Below are 17,537 nucleotides of genomic sequence, written 5' to 3' on the forward strand. Positions count from 1 at the left end.
CAAGGTCATCTCTTCATTCAGGAAGCAGTAGAGTCAGTCCACTGTGATCCTAGAATTGAAATCACACACCTTTCTGCAGGAATATTCCCATAGAAAAAAATCTCCACTCACATCTAAGATGTCCAACCACTCTTACTGGAAACCTGTATTATTCAATTTCTAACGTAAATTACTGACACAAACATCTTTTGAGTCGATTCCAAAAGGACTCCCCCAAGAAGTGGGTTTCCCAAGATGGCAAGAGCTCAGAGTGTAACTGGCCTTTAGACCTTGCACACTTCTTTCTAAACTCATTATCATCTGTTAAAATCTTTCTCCTATTTTTCACACAGCAGCTGAGAAGTCTGTGGATTCATATTAAGCAGAATGAAAACATTTCTAGAATTCATTTCCAGCTCTAAGGAGGTGTTAAATTTGGAGTATTTTACTGATCATTTTTCCTCCAGCAGCAATAATTGTTTTGAAGAACTTGACACACATTTCACCAGGGCTCGGTGCTACTGAGTGGGCAGGGAACAATGAGAAACTGAATTCCAAGAGCCAAATTTGCATTGAGCTGTGTGCCGCTGAACACCCCAGCCCCATTAACAATAATGATAGGCATGCTCTGAGCTCTTCCTCAGTGCCTGGAATCTGTTCTACCTTTTGGGATCCATTCTGATCCTCAGCCCCTCTGTGCACCCGACCTCTACAGCATTTACTCTGTAATTTATAAAAGATGTGTGTTGCGCCTGGGTGCCTCGGAAAATTTAAAATAATTTAAAAGCCTTCAACACCAGCTTTAAATTAAAGCTTCTCAAATCCCTCGCTTGATGAGTGTAATTAAACTCTGACCCACACAGGTGAGCTGTTCAGCACATCCTTGGGATCAGAAGGCTGGACTAGGTGTGTGTCAGGAGCATTTCCTGAGTCTGGAGGGAATAAAATGAACATCCTGCAGGCAGCAGGACCAACTAAGGGCAGACTTGCATTTCTAAATAGAGCTCGACAGAAGACTGTTATTCTAAGATGACATGTTTGGGATCACGCTTTTCATCTTACCATACTGTCATGTTTCCTATTTGGTGCTGCAGGTAGCAAGCTCTGAACTGGCTTGTCCCTACACCCCAGCTTTTCAGAAGACCAGAGAGGCAAAGGAACTAGAGTTTCTTCCAGGGATGGGTCACACTTGCTTAGAGAAGGAAGATCTTTCCCGTGCCATTCACTTGAGGCTGAACCTGGATAATCGGCTAACAATAACAGCAGCAGCAACAAAGACTTCCCATGTACCTCTGATATTTTATTTTCTAAGATCAGTCAGGTTTAAACCCAGGCCCCAGGAACCTTGGAATGCAACACACCAAACTTGGAATTATATATAATCTTGATTAAATCTTGACTGCACCAGCCACTGGGTAAATGGCTTCCAGCAAGTCGTATCATCTTGTGGACTCAGTGTCCAGAGGCAGATAGATAACAGTGCCCACTCTGCAGCAGCTGTCCTAATCAATAGATATGATAACCCACATGGCTTTGCCTGGCAAAGGACTAGGCACTCTTGTAAGCTTTCATGGCTGTATTTCCTCCACGGTACAAGTTCTGCAAATTGATGCAGAACACTTGGTCTGTTTCCTAGGATGGCACACCATTCTGTTCTTCCATTTATTTTCTAATCTAAATTGTGAAGGTTGCTCTCTCAGGTCTTGGGTAAATACATCCTTTTGTTTCAAGATAATACAACATTAGGGTTCTAGAAAAATACAAGCAACCAACTTATATACTAAAGAAAACTGAGCTTAGGATCTAAATTATCTATCATGGTGTTACTATGTGCTTGGTGGATCAAGAAGTACTCTCTGGGATGGGCTCATGTTTTTCTTTTTAAGACTTATTATGTTCAGTGTTCTGTTTGCATACATCCCTGCATCCCAGAAGAGGGCGCCAGACCTCGTTATTGATGATTGTGAGCTACCATGTGGTTGCTGGGAATGGAGCTCAGGATCTCTGGAACAACAGTCAACAGTCAGTATGCTCAACCTCTGAGTCATCTCTCCAGCCCTGGGATGGGCTCTTCAGTACACATTCAATAATAGCCTCTAGGCTATTGAGCACAAAATTGAATGAAAATAGTCCCGTCTCTCAAAATCTCAGAATTCAACCCCCAGTGTGGATGCAGCCTAGGGTAGCTGGATTTGGGAGGTGTTCCTGAGCTCACCTTGCATCAGAAGCTGAAGATGCAGCTTGGTGGTTGAGCACTTGTCTGGTATTCTGCAAGAGAGTAAGTACTATACAAAGCTCTGGGTTGGATCTTTAGTGCCGCCACCACCATAAACAACAGCAACAATGACAACAACAATTTAATTTAATGAATGAATGAATAAAAAAAGCCATGAGCAATAAGGTCAGAATGAATTTTTAATCTTATGAATTTTAAGTTCAGAAATTCTTTCCCTAGGTCTTCTTTCTCTTTGCCCTTTATATAGTCTCACCTTTTTAAACATTATATTCCAGAGAAGGAAAGGAGGGAAAGAGCAGAAGAGGGGAGTGGAGAGAGGGAGAAGAGAGGAGAGGAGAGGAGAGAGATGATCAGGTTGCCCTAGCTAAAGTCATTTATACTTAAGAAGCACTTTTCCCACCAGGTCAGCCAACTGCTTTGCTGTTCCTGGCCAAGTGACTCTGGACCAATGAACAGTGTTGGATATCAGGGGATTCTGACCACATAACTTTCATCAAAGAACAGCCTGGAACCCTTCTTTCTTCAGTGGCTATGAGAAGATAGCCTCCACAATTGCCCAATACAGTTGCTATTTAAAAATGTTTGCTGAATTGGTCTGGCAAAGTAGTGGGCAAATACATTTGTGTGCAAATCTGGGTTCAATATCAAATCTTGCAAGGTGCCGGGAGAGGGATCTCTCTCTCTCTCTCTCTCTCTCTCTCTCTCACACACACACACACACACACACACAGAGAGAGAGAGAGAGAGAGAGAGAGAGAGAGAGAGAGAGAGAGAGAGAGAGAAACAGACAGAGAGAAACAGACAGAGAGAAACAGAGAAACAGAGACGGAGAGACAGAGGTACAGAGAGACAGAGGTACAGAGAGACAGAAAGACAGCAAGAGACTAAATACATTTATGAGACATCTGGTAAATTAAGCTTAAAAGATCCTTTTATCGGACTGATTGTAAACATGATTGTGGGAGTGCAAAGCCAACCATCTATCCATGACCATAGACCACTGGACTTTCCATCTTCTTATGTATCTAATTGCTCTTCATGATCTGCATGACACACAGCCAGATTCCCAGGTGAGATATTCAGAGATGAGCAGAGATCACAGCACTATGTAGAGAGATCCCTGGGCAAAACCCATGAATGGAGAAATCACATGTAAAATTCCTATGTTTAAGTCATAATCTCAAATTCTGCAATTATGCCTAGAGATAGGGTCTTTAAAGATGTATCCAAATTAAACAGTTCATAAGGATAGGCTAGTATCCTATATTCAATCCAATGTACCTTGTATCCTTATAAAAGGACAAAGATACACAGGGAAAGCCATGTGAGGACAAAGGGAGAAGACGGCAACTTACAAGTCAAAACAAGAAGTCTTGGATCTGACCCCAGTGATACTTTGCTATTACACTTTCAGCCTCCAGAGTTGCCAGAGAATACTTTTATATTTTTAATCCTTCCTTACAGCAGGCCTTACAGATGAGTACAGCATACCCTCTCCCCAAATGAACTTTCCCAGTTTTTTTTTCTTTCCTGTTCTTTGCCTTGCTGCAAACGTGTGAGTGGCGTAGGCAGACAGTGAGCTCATGCTAGGAACCAGGTGAGCACAACTCCCAGGTGTTCAGCCCTGCCTGAAGCCATGGCTGGAGGCCCAGGCTGTGGCAGGGAACTTGCCCTTCACCCTTGCTACTGTGGTTCTTCAGCCAGCAGCTCCTTTCTGCTCTATTAACTCTTGGAGGGCAGGCTCCAGCTCCCACACCTGCTGTTTACCCTGGCTTTTCCCTTCTAAATTGGCAACCAAAATACAAGGACTTTCCCAGCCTCCCAGAACACGAGAGGCATCTATGTTTTTGCTTGAAAGTACAGCCTCGGAGTTGAAAGAACCGGCATGTTCTTGGTGACAGGGACTTCAGAAGAGGCAGATGGCAAGGTTGCCAAGTGCCAACGAAGCTCAGTTGTCTGCTGAGGCCTGGGAATGTTTGCTGTGACTCAGCAAAGTTGTATACACAAACCTCAATCAATTATGTATCATAAACAAGCCATTTAAACGCGTACTTCACTAATTGGATATTACTTTAATTCATAATAACATAGTATATTGTAATTACAACCTCCCTACCCCCTTTCAAAATGCACAGGTGAGCAGAAAGGTTTGTACTTGCACGGCCTTGCAACTGGGACAAATGCCCAAAGCACACGGTGATATGAGGGAGTAGAGAAGGGAGGGATGGCTGCCATCTCTGTTCCCATGTCTGGACCTGTCTTTGTCCTATGATTGCAGAAATTGTATGTCTATACAGCAAGTCACCATTCCTCCTTTCTGCTAAGTTTTGAGTCCATGGATAGACTAGTTGTCTTGGCTATGATTAGTGCCTCCCCTGACCACCTGGGCTGTAGTAGATATGCCCCTCCGGGGACAGTCTTCTTTCACATATGTAACCTGGGGCACATCCAGAAACCATAGAAACTTACCAGGTAGGTGTCTTGTTTTACTGGAAGACAGCTGTGCAACAGACAAACAAACAAACACAAAACAACAAAACTAACTAACTAAGCAACAGAGGGCCTGAAAGATGGATCAGTGGTTAAAAGCATTTGTCAGTCTTTCAGAAGAGCCAGGTTCTGTTCTCAGGGCTCACGTGGTGGCTGACAGTTATCTATAACCCAGTTCCACTGTTCCACAGGATCCAATGCCCTCTTCTTACCTGCACAGGAACCAGGCACACACATGATACATGAACATACATGCAGGCAAAACACACGCGTTAGGAATCAATCAATCAATCAGTCAGTCAACCAATCAAAAATTTAAAAAACAAACAAGAGAGATAAATTCAATTTTTGGCAAGAGAGATTTGTGGCTCCCAGGTAAGTTTAACCTATAATGATGCTCCCAGGGAGATGAGGCTTCTGGAAACGTCTCATCATTCTGCTTCTTTTGGGCACCATAATAAGTTCATTCTGTAATAAGTGATTTAAAAAAAAATTTGCCTGTCATCACTCCAATCTACTGCTCTGTTGAGATTGCAGTCCACTGTTTAACTTGCACAGGTCCAGAAAGACCTCCAAGCATATGATCTGATGCCTAACCCTGTCACTTAACATCCTGCTGTGACACAATCCTATAAAGTCTATGCATAGAAAGGAAGTTGAATATGTATCCCCTTGCAAGGGAGAGGTCTCTTGGAAAAGCTGGGCAGAGTGGTGGGAAGCTAAGCCTTGGTCACTTGTGGAAGCCCAATTTTCCCTGATCTAGCCTTACCTATAGCCCTCTATACATCCAGAGGGTATGCAAGAAGCTGGCTTCCCTGGAAGTGTAGCAAAGTGCTCCTTCTTGTATGGTCAGAAGGGAATGGTGGAAGGAATATAGCCCAAGATGTTTTCCCAGCAACCCCTGCTTAGCCTCCAACAACCATTCTCCTTTTATCCCTTACATATTTGAAGCAGGAAAGAAGAGAGAAGAGAAGGACAGGTAATGTGTGTCGTCTGTGAGCCACAGGTTTGAGACAGGTTAGAGGACTGAGAACTAGGTAGGTTCTGAAGCTTTGGTGTCTCAGACCCAAAGACAGAACACTCTGAGCATGGAAAAAATGTTGTCTTTCTGCCACAGGATCCCCATCCTTTCCCTCTTTCATGGTGGTACCTAATTCTGCTATCCCTTTAACAGAAATGTGAGACATTGAATTACGGTAAAAAAGTTAATAAAGCTACAAACTGGTGAACCTTGTATCCTACTCTCTACCCTGGAGCCTATATGTACAGTGTGTATTAGAACCATAGAAAACACGTCACCACTATGACACTTACATACTGTGACAAATTGTTCTTTTAGAAAAGTTAGGAAAGATATTATAAGGCCACCTGTCTGGTCACTATTTTTAAGAAACCTGACTGTAATGTTTTTGTGTTTACCCAGTGGTCTATGCGGTGGGTGATGGGTGGTGGGTGGTGGTTGGGAGAGAAAATCAAAGCTGTGAAACTGGAAACACTAAGGAAATGTGGTCCAGGGAAGCAGGCATTTCTTTACAATGCTCTTAAGTCAGGACATGACAATAGACAAGTGATATATTTAGGCAGCTGTTTGAACCCCCCGGGAGCAGCATACTTTAACTGTTGTTCTCAAGGATCAAGACCTGGTCCTGCTGCTTAGGACCCACTGGACTCAAGGATTCTAACACTGCCTGCTCCATGATTTTCTCATGGTCCCACACACTGTGAATAGATAAGGGCAGTCACAGATGTTCCCTTGTAAACAGGCAGCTTTTACCTTCTGTGATGAGTGCTGTGCTCAATGAGACAACAAGCAAGCTTGGTTATGAATAGCAGCTGTATTTTTAAAACCTCAAATCAGGATACATGGCTAATCACAGCTCACCTATGTAAAGTAAGGCAGTCCTGCTAGCTCTGACTGTAACTGTTGTACACAAATCACTGTTGATGATGGTCTCTTCCAGTGCCCTTCTGTGGGGCTTTGTTCTTGGGGACCAAAATAAGCTCCCCTGAGAGTAAATTTTACCTCTGGCTGCTGGCTGGGCTTTAAGGAACCAATAACTATTCATTTCACAGAACCTGAATTTCTTATTGGTTCTGACCTCCTTGGATCTTTCACAAGGATACACTACTGTGTTCAAATTGAAGGGATGAGGAATGAGTGGTTGAAGCTTTGGCAGTGAGAGGCAAGAGAATGTTTGGTCAGACCTTGTCCATTTAGTGACCTTTTCTGTCTCAAAGATATCTGACTGCTAGGTGCTTGGAAAACAAGAGGGCTCCCATTGTGGTGGTGGGTTCTTTGGAACATTTGTGCACACAGTGGGGCCACTTTTCATGTATTTTTCTTGTCTTAGTCATCATAGGGTGTTTTCTTCATATACATTGGCTAGTTAAAAACTTGGGTTGCATGTGACAACTCCAGTGTCCGGTGCATTATTGGTGTGCAGGCTGCTATTGGAAGAGTAGGATTGCATTCAAGCGTGACTGGATGGGTGGGCTAACCCAATGTCCCCAGGATGCACCTCTTCTTTATTTTAATGAGTTGACTAGAGTTTTGATGTCACCTGCTACTAATTCGGTGGCCATAGCCTACCCTATACCCATCCCTGGTCACCTCTCAGCTCTCCAGTGAAAAAGTAAAGTGCAGTTTCCTGATGTTGAAGAACTAATAGTGTGTGACAAAAGAGAAAGTTTCTGCCACCAAGCTTGGCTCAGAAATATCGCTTTGCTGGTGTATATACCTTGATGAGTCAAGTAATTTATGGATCTCCACCACCAAATTGGCATCGAGACGATCATGCTTCTACTGTTTATAAGATGTGCTTTTAAAAGTAGAAAAAGTTCTTCTTAAAAGACATTAAATGGTCCCTTGCAGCAATGCAAACACACTGAGCCACCTGTCCTGCAGCTGAGGATGTGTGGCATATTCAGGTAGCTGGGTCCACTTACTCTTCCCCCGCCTCTGGCGCCTGCCTGTCCCCCTGGCTCCCTCTTTGCCTGGATTTTTGTTCCTAGCCAACTTCCACTAAATTGCTTTCCCTTTAGACATTCTAATTTGTCCCCTAATTTATCTGCCAACATAATCCAAAAATATAGGCCAAATAGGAAACCAGAGGGACTTGGTTTATGATTTCCTGACAGAGAATACAGAATAACTCACACTTACAACTAAACACTGACATTTGTTTCCTGATAGAACTTTTAAAATAAAATCAATATTCTCCACGCATCTGTCTGGAGGAAGGGTCTCAGACAACCTCGTGGGGTCACCTTTAGCACCGAGTCTTGATAAAGTGCAGCCTTCTCTTGGCTTCTTCTCTGTGCTTCCTTTCCTCACCTGTCTCCTCTGGCTTGTGTCTGTAGCAGCCACCTCCTCTCCTCTGAACATAGGCCAGCTGCTGACTTGGCATGAGGGACTGTGCTGCTTGTGTACCTTGGAATAATACAGAGTGAAGCCGATATGATTCTCTCTGGTTTACTGAGAGTGTTCACTGGTCATGGCCTCTCCCATCAGATTGCCAGAGTCCTGTGATTGTAACATAAAACCGCTTACCCTCAAACACAGTGTCTTGATACCCACTCTATTAGTCACCTTGTGGGTTTGCAATATGGGAAGTGTGCCACAGGGAAGTTCATCCCTGCTGTACAAGGGCAAACTGAAGGAATTAGATTGGGAGCTGGAGAACAAACTTCCAGTATGACTCACTTGTCTGACTGTCTGTTTGGTACTGACTGTCTCATTGGGACCTCCTCCAAGGGCCACTTGGATTTCACCATAGTGTAGTATTAGAGTCCCAAAAGTGATCACCACGAGAGCCATGGAGAAACAGGTTTTTGATAACCTAGCATCTGTACCATGGTTACAGGCCATTCTGACATAAAGCTCATATTCAAATGGACCCATATTTCCAAGTGGGCAGGTTCTCACAAAATGCTGGGACTGTATGCTAGAACTGACAAACTGAATAGAGTGAACTGAAAGGGCAAGAAATCCAGTGACTTGCCTGAGTCATTTCAGTGGATACTTCATGAGGGACTTGCTGACTTTACTACCAGCTACCCGTTTCTCTTTACCTCTGGAGTTGTTCTTGAAAGCCTTGTTTATACTCTGGAGCTGAGCACTGTGGAGCTTCCACATTCTATGTCAGCATGTCACCTGAAGTTTTGTAATACTGCCATCTTGACATCACCCAGGGATTTGGAATTTGGGTGCAAACACATAGACATAGGAACTGGCTAAGGCACATTTTTTCGGTACCATCTTAGGGGCAGGAGACTGATGGTCCAGAGCGGAGAGTATTGCTAATACCTGTTTGATGGAAGGATGCCTCCTTCTCTTGTAATTGAAGGTAGTGAACAAGGCTAACATCACACATGCTTGTAATTCAAACCAGGCTGGGAATGTACAAATACAGCCCATGAAAGCATTTTGACATCTTGTTTCCTGATCTTTTGAATCTTGCCATGACATCACTAGACCACTAGACCATCAACTAAAGAGTGTATACTTTGTGAATGAACCAATAATGTGAACCTATGGGTTTGCACCTTTAGATACTCAATGCTGAGGCTAATCTTCCAAGGACTGACACCCTAAGCTTTAGGAAACTCTATCAGGACCTCCCTTACCTTGAAGAGTTGTTCTGTGCCCAAAAGGAGATCATTTTGGGAAGGAACATGCAGAGCCAGAGCTACTTCATGACATTGTATTTGGTATGATGATTTCAGGAGAAGGGGAAAGAGCAGAGTAGAGTCAACCTCAGAAACTATGCTTTTCTATGAGTGGAAGAGTATTTGTGGTTTGAAGAATCCTAATAATATCTTTCAAGGTTCAAGTGCTTGTGCCTTTTGTGCTGTACTGCTAGTTGCTCAACACAGGTAGAAAATCATGGTTGATGAATTCATTCTTCTGGCAAATATTTATTCAGCACCAACTGATCTAATATCCGATCCACATACTTGCCTCCTGTTTTGTTCTTTCTGAGAGCTTTCTTGCTGATCTAAAACTTGATGCTAAGGGATTTACAACCAGTCTCCATATCACCTTCTACCATATTTACCTTTTGTGTGAACACATGCCAAGATAAATGTGAGAAAGCACCTCAGACGTAGATATTTTATATTGCTCTTGAAAGTAGCTCCCAGTTTTATTATAGCGTGGTCTTCAGGGTGGCATAGTATGAATCACACAACCTACTCCCTTTAAATGCCTAAAAAACTTGGGAGATAAGCAAATAGCTAAACTATAGCCTAATAATGAAAGCAACGGACCACTGGATTAAAACTATTACTTCAAGCATAATGTCCTTACTAGTGGTCCTTGGAAGAAGCCTGAATTAATATAAGATTTCAGTGTGTTCCCCTCCTTTTCTCCGCAGTAGGAAGAGCAAAACACAGTACCAGCAGCTGCCATCTCAGGCTCTCGATCAGATGTCATCATTTTGGAGTCTATTAGAGCCAGGGAAAAATCCTGCATTGGTGGCATGCCAGCTTCCCCATATGGACATCAGCTTTCCATCCACAATCTCAGGCCCGTATGAGGATGAGTCCAAAGAACACGTTGAAGTGCATGATAGGAAACAAGTACCCCAGGGTTGGGGATTTAGCTCAGTGGAAGAGTGCCTAGCAAGCACAAGGCCCTGGGTTCAGTCCTCAGCTCTGAAAAAAAAAAAGACAAAATAACAAAAAGACCAAAACAACAAGAGCAAAAATACAAAACAAACAAACAAACAAACAAACAAAAAAACCCCAAGGTAACAGGAAACAAGTACACCAAAGCACTATTTCCTTTGACACTCATTCTTTGCCTTTTCCCACCCCTTATGATAGAGAGCAAATTATTTTCAGTCCTTCACTCCTTTCTGTGTACAGTCTATCGTGTAATTTTCAACTTGCTCCCACTAGTGGCTGGGTATATTTTTCTATGGCAATGGTATTAAGTTTTGCAATTTAATTCTATTTGAGCTTGGCTAGCTACAGGACCTTCCTCAGCCTTTGAAATGTTTGTGGAGTCATGAGTGGGGTCTTAAACTGTGTTTTTATTGTGGAACTTTTTCTCTTACATCTCCACTCCTTATCATAGGGGTGCCATGTCTCTATGCCTCAGGAAGCTGCTGGTGCATAGAGGTTGAAAGACACTTGGAATAGATCAGGACTCAGCCTGGAGCCAGGACTCTAATCTGGTGAAGCCCAGCCTAGATCAGCTCATGTCCAGATGATCTGCAGATAAATACTAGAGAAATGAATGTTTTAGGTGGATGCCTCTGAATTAATAAGGCCTTGTTATAGAAGTTGCCCATAGCTACCTTATAGCTTTCATGATCCATAATAAATCTTGCATTTATTAAATAGCAGAAAAGGTAACAGCTCAGGGATACATCAGAACACCAGTCAGTCGCTGGCACTAAGCAGGGGTAGAACTTTATTCTTTTGCTAAGTCCTGAAAACAACCTGTGATGTCATGTTCTGAAGCCTCTCCATCTTTATTTGGACAATAAAGGATTGCATATGAGAAGGAAGCTGCTTAGAGACAGAACTGTTTCCTTTGAGGGACTAGAGTCAGGATTATTGTTCTTCAGAGGAGAGTCAAACCACTGTCAACAGAGAAAAAACAAACAAACTCAGATTGTCTTCACTTCAAAAGAAAGTGGGTTATTATTGGATATGCTGGTTTGCTCTTAAGAAATCATAAGGTTGCCTGAGCCGTTGTCAGCGGTGGAGACACTGAAGTGGATACTTGCCAAGCACAAGACAGGACCTCTTGCTTTCTGCTGTACAGCCAGCAAAGGAAAGCAGAGGCCAAGGGCTACCACTGGCTCTTGATTGTTCCTGTCTTATTCAGATGGAAAGAACCAAGACCTAATGTGTCATGTGAAAGCATCATGAACTCAGTAAAACCTCATTTCAATACCCCATGCCTCCGGTCTTTCTATGTGAGCATTATCTATACAGAATTCTGTACTGCTATTTTAGACATTTGTCATGAAGCAGGACTTCCAAACTGCTTAAGCAAGGGGCCCCACAAAGCTTGGCTCTCATACCAAATGGATTGCAAATAAAGGAAAGAAAATTAAAACTAGGAAAGATGTGAACTCTCTGAACGAAATTAAATGTATGATTTCAACTTTTGCATTACAGGAAATTCATACTCTAGGGGGTATCATTATCTAATGAGGGTCCCATGGAAAGCAATAATATGCCTACATTGCCTCAGACCCCCTTGGACTTAGGAAACTACCGTAGATTTGTATCACCTCAGTCTTCCCTCCCAATGGGCCTGAGGGCTTAGCCCTCCTGGGAAGCTCTATGTCCAGATAGACTGAACTAAGGAACTAACGAGAGGGTTTGGAGAGTTGGGAGTCCTTGAGAAGCCCGGTACAAGTTCAGCAGTCACTGTCCTGCACTTAGAAAAGGGCTGTGGAGGTATGTGAGAACTGTAGCCTTCTGCTCTCCAAGCCTGGGTGTTAGGCACGAGGCTGTGTCCACTTACAGTGAGGTTTCCCCAGCTGGCCACTCCTTTTCACCCCCAAGAAATTGTTTACCTTATTTCTAGTATTTAGTCAGGTAAAATAGATCTACAGATTAAACATTTACACATAAGAAATCAGAAAGAAATTTATTTTAAGGCAATTCTTTGGTACACATATAATCTTCATTTATTAGAGAGAAAAATAAGTTTGTATACAGATGAGGTGGACATGCTAGTTTGTTAATACATAAAGAACAAAATCTTGGCTGAATAGTTGATACTGTTGAATACAGAGGTTCTTCAATTTTTTTAGAGTTGGTGGGTGGTTTAGTTTCAGAAGTTTCAATGCTGTGAACCTGCTTTACATAAATGTGGATTTATAAAACAGAAGAACGATGTTTAGGGCTATTTTTAAAAAATGTTCAAATTCTATAACATAATCCTAAGACAAAACTCATTGAAGATTTTTAAAATGAAACTCAGGTGACCACACCAAGCAGGATTTTTTGTTTGTTTTGCTTGTTTTAGACAGGGTTTCTTTGTGTCATTCTGGCTGTCCTGGAACTCACTCTGTAGACCAGGCTGGCCTTGAACTCAGAAATCTGCCTGCCTCTGCCTCCCAAGTGCTGGGATTAAAGATGTACAAGTAGCATTTTTACAAACCAGATGTGCTAACACAATATAATAAGGGGTAGACTAATTCAATAAGTTGATGTTGAGGGAGGACAGTAGGGGAAAATGTCTTTGCTTTGTATGACTAAACAACTGTGTTTCCGTAAGAGCAGGAGACTTAGTATGTTCAGTACACCCCTGCAAGGTATAACACACAGTCTGAAATGTGAGCTGATGATTACCAGAGTTGTTTGGTGGCACCCAGTGGCTGTCAGCATATGCAGTGCAAAGTGCCCCCTTCATGTTGTCAGAGCCAACACTACAGTGAGATCACCCCGTGCAACATATGTGAACATTGCCAGAAACATTCCAGACTCACTGTTTTGGGTTTTGGATTCTTTTTTTTTTTATTTTGTCATTATATCCAAAAACCTTTGTATTGTTGCTAAAATTCTTGCAAGTCCCCGATTCAGTGACACAGTCCCATCTGATGACTAATAATTTAAGAGAGCTTTCTGTATTTTTTTTTAATTCCTATAGTCACAGCATGGAGTAGCACCTGCTCTGGGTAAGAACAAAGCTTTGTGTATATGGGACATCCCCTGAAAACCTCGGCCCAGGCTTTGTTCTTCTGCCTCAGCCCTTACCCAGGGCAAAGAGCTATGTTAGCTAAATAAATCCCTTCCATCTGGCTTGTCGACTGTGTCTGCCTTTGGATGCCTCCTTGTCCCTTCAGTAGAGTGTCCTGCTGAGTTCACAGTGGCTCCTTCTGAGGAGACAGGGAAGTAGTCCTTCCAGAGAGGAAGCACCTGTTTCCTGATCCATTGGCAGCAGCGCCTAGCCCTTCCCACTGGGGTGCTAGGAGAAATCTACAGCATTTTCCCAAGTCCGAGGAGCTGTGAGGCAATGTAGGCATATTTTGTTTTCCATAGGTTCCCCCATTAGATGATGAGAGATATCTCCCCCCCCATGGGATAAAAAGAAAGGTCCAGAGACCCCCCCTAGGTTGTAAATCTCCTCTAATGCAAAAGTCGAAATCATATTTTTAATTTCGTTCAGAGAGCTCACATTTTGCACTCCCTTGTTTTATTTTTCTTTCCTTTGTTTGCAACGCATTTGGGGTAAGAGCCAAGCTTTGTGGGGCCCCTTGCTTAAGCAGTTTGGGAGTCCTGCTTCATGACAAACATCTAAAATGGCAGTACAGAATTATGTATAGCTATTAATCTCACATGGGGGTATTGAAATGGTGTTTTACTGGGTTCGTGATTCTTTCACATGACACATTAAGTCTTGGTTCTGCTCTTCTGAATAAGAGAACAATAGTCAAGGGTCAGTGCCTTCTCATGAGGAAGACAGAGACACCTTCCCCCTGGGCCCTCCAGTATTTTCTCTACTATGCACAGACAAGATACCATGCCTTGCCAACAATGTGATCTGCTCTATTGTGTATTGACAGGGTAGGGTGAGTGCAGAAAGAAAAAGTCACACTGTTGGCTGGACCTCCCTTCTAAACATGAAGTAAGAGTCACACTGCTGGCTGGACCTCCCTTCTAAACATGAAGTGAGTGGCTTACTCATGTAGAGGTATTGCTCTATGTCATGTCTCTCTCACTCCCTCACCCACTCTCTCCTTCCTTGTTTCTTTCCTTCTCTCTTTCACCAATCCTTTTCTTTCTGAGACAATAAACTCATTACACAGCTGACTCTGAACTCAAGATCTCCCTACCTCAGCTTCCAAAGGGCTAGAAGACAGGAATGCACCATGCCTACTGGATCTGGATTCTGCTAGCTGAGGTTAAATTTCTAAGGATGCATCTGTAGTAGGGGTTTTGGGAAATCTGAAGAATAAGGTACTGTAGGTGACCCTGGCCTGATAGCCATCTCTAAGGGGGTCATAAAAACCATGGGAGACTGTGAAAGAGTAGTTCATAGAGGAAGAACAAATCATTGCCACAAACATGGTCACACAATCCTATGAGAAGATCTATATCAAATAGCAGGTCACAACTGATGATCAGTGCCTGCATCTTGAGGACATAATCATCTTATTCTTAAATTGTATCCTTTATTTTTTTAGGTCATTTATTTTAATAGATGTTTATATCACTGATTCCAACTCTCTACTTTTCTTCCTTCCATTTATTTATTTATTTATTTATTTATTTATTTATTTATTTATTTATTCATTCACTTTACATCTCAATTGCAGCCTCCCTCCTCCTAGTCTCCCCTCAGCCCCTCTACCTATCCCCACTCCCCTTCTCCTCTGTAAAGGGGGAACCCCCCCCACCCCGGGTACCAACCCACTTTGGTACCTCAAGTTACTGCAGGACTAGGCACAGTCTTTTCTACTGAGGCCAGAAAGGCAGCCCAGATAGGGGAACAGGATCCACAGGCAGGCAGCAGAGTCAGGTCAGCCCCGCCCCAGTTGCTGGAGGACCCACATGACAGGGGAACAGGATCCACAGACAGGCAGCAGAGTCAGGTCAGCCCCCGCCTCAGTTGCTGGAGGACCCTCATGAAGACCAAGCTGCACATTTACTACATATGTGGGGGAGGCCTAGATCTAGCCCATATATACTCTTTTGTTGGTGATTCAGTCTCTAGGAGCCCCCAAATGGAAGACACAGTCATCTTAAAACTTTTTTTTTTTTGGTCTGGATTGCATCCCAAGCCTTCCTCAGCCTGGTATTGTAAATCATGTCTGTGTGCTGTGTTCAAGCTTATAAAAATATTTCCTTTTCTACTGGATTTGCTCAGCTTTGGACACAAGCAGTGAGCAAGCTTTTATGTAAGCAGACCAGTGAGGGATGTCGGAGCCCATGGACCAGTGAGGGATGCCAGATCCCATGGAGAGCCTGCAGAGGCTGATGCTGGAAGAGAAGAGGGATTGTCAGAGAATTAAGCAAGTTTGGTGGATCCATCTTTTTTTTTTTTTCTGTAGAGTTGAAGAACAAAACTGCAGCTTTGACCCTTCTCTGAGTCTTATCCTGCCCCAGGCATTTAGAATAGGTATATTTCTTATGCATACCTCTCTCCTAAACTCTTGGGCTTTACCCAAACTCCCTGTTGTTGGTCCCCATCCTATTCTCAGCTCCTGCCCCTCATTCAACTGTGTTGCCCTGGGCTTCGCATTCCCGCATTCATCACTGGCATTAATGGGAGCAGGCCACATTTTATTCTCTAACTACACAGAGACAGAAAGTACCTGTGCGTCCTTCACCACAGAATGTATTTTTAGATGACTCGCAGATGTGGCTTTTCTTCTTCTTTTTTTCCCCCTTCCTCAAACTCCTAGATTTATTCTTGGAAGCAGCCCCCCTGCTGCTGACTTTCTTTCTCTTCTTGGCTGTGTTGAAGGAGGGCTGCTGTGCAGAGTCTCTCATTACCTGCTTAAGGATAAGAAAGGACATGCAGTTCAGCTCTGAGAAAGAACACTCAGTTCACGTGGAAAGCCTCGGTGAAGCCCTAGTTTGCTCGGGGTGAGGAATTTTTTTTGACAAAATCGAGCCTTTACATGGGCCTTCTGGATGTGGATTGGAGGATCTTTCCTTACTTTGTTGGGTCATTTGTTTTAAGACTAGGTCTCCTGTATCCCAGGCTGGCCTCGAACTATGAACTACATAGGTAGTCTAGGATGACCTCAACTGACTGGTCTTCCTGCCTCCATCTCCAGAGTGCTGGGATTACAGGTATAGGAGACCATGTCTGTTTTATATTATGATGGGGATTCATGCCAGAGCTTTGAACAACTGAGCTCCTTGAATTTAAACTCAATACCCACATCTAGGATCTGAGTTCATCAGTCCCTGCATTAAAAAACAAAAACAAAAGCAAAAACCAGAAAAACCACCACCACCACTATCACCAACAACAACTTTGATGGCTCCTGCACCAAAGGCCAGGTAGCCAACTTTGCATAATAAGGCCTTCATTATTAACTGTACCCAGGTTTCAAGTCTCCATGGACACGTACTCTGCACCCCGTATAACCATCTGTTCCACCTCCCCCAAAACTGGCCACACAGATCTGTGCTTTCTTTGCACAAATGGGATCCTCTGGCTCCATCTCAGTCTCCTGGGCATAGGCGTCTTTCATATGGAACTCTTGACATCCTTCTGTACTCCAGTCTTCTGTAGGGAAGAAGTAAAGTCCTGAATGAATGCGTTTTGTTGACATAGACACAGTCATGTCAGAGACAACAGTGCCCCCATGACTCCCAGGTGAGGTTGTGAGGGATGGAAGAGCCTTACGTTGGAGCGAGCATAATGACCGTGTGTACAAGAAGTGTCTGCTGTTGCCTTATTCCCCTTAGATAGTTACAGCCTGAAGACTACTCTCTTATAACGACCAGTCCTACCAGGAATGGGTGAACCTGTCTCTTTTTTTCAGCTGTTAGCCCTGCCTCTCCTTCTTGTTCAGTGGATATAACCACCCCTCCTCCCTCTTCAACTGTATATAATAAACACACAAGCTTCTGCATACTGTGGCTTCTCCATCAGCGAGCCTAGAGCTCTTGACCCCCACTTTTGTGTGTCTATAGTTTCTTCAGTGTATGTCTTAATTCACTTGTCACCCACAGTCAGGGTTCCTGGGACCAAGCCATGCAGTGACACCTCCTTCCACCTTCCTCTGGAACATCATCAGGGTTCGTTTTAATTATTTGCTCATGTTTACACTCGTCAGTTGGGTATGAGTTCCATGAAAGGGTCTCATTGGTAGACGTGTGGCAAGCAGATAGCTGACAGATAAAA

This window comes from Grammomys surdaster, unplaced genomic scaffold (genome assembly GCF_004785775.1).
Source record: "Grammomys surdaster isolate TR1022 unplaced genomic scaffold, NIH_TR_1.0 278, whole genome shotgun sequence".
Lineage (NCBI taxonomy): Eukaryota > Metazoa > Chordata > Mammalia > Rodentia > Muridae > Grammomys > Grammomys surdaster.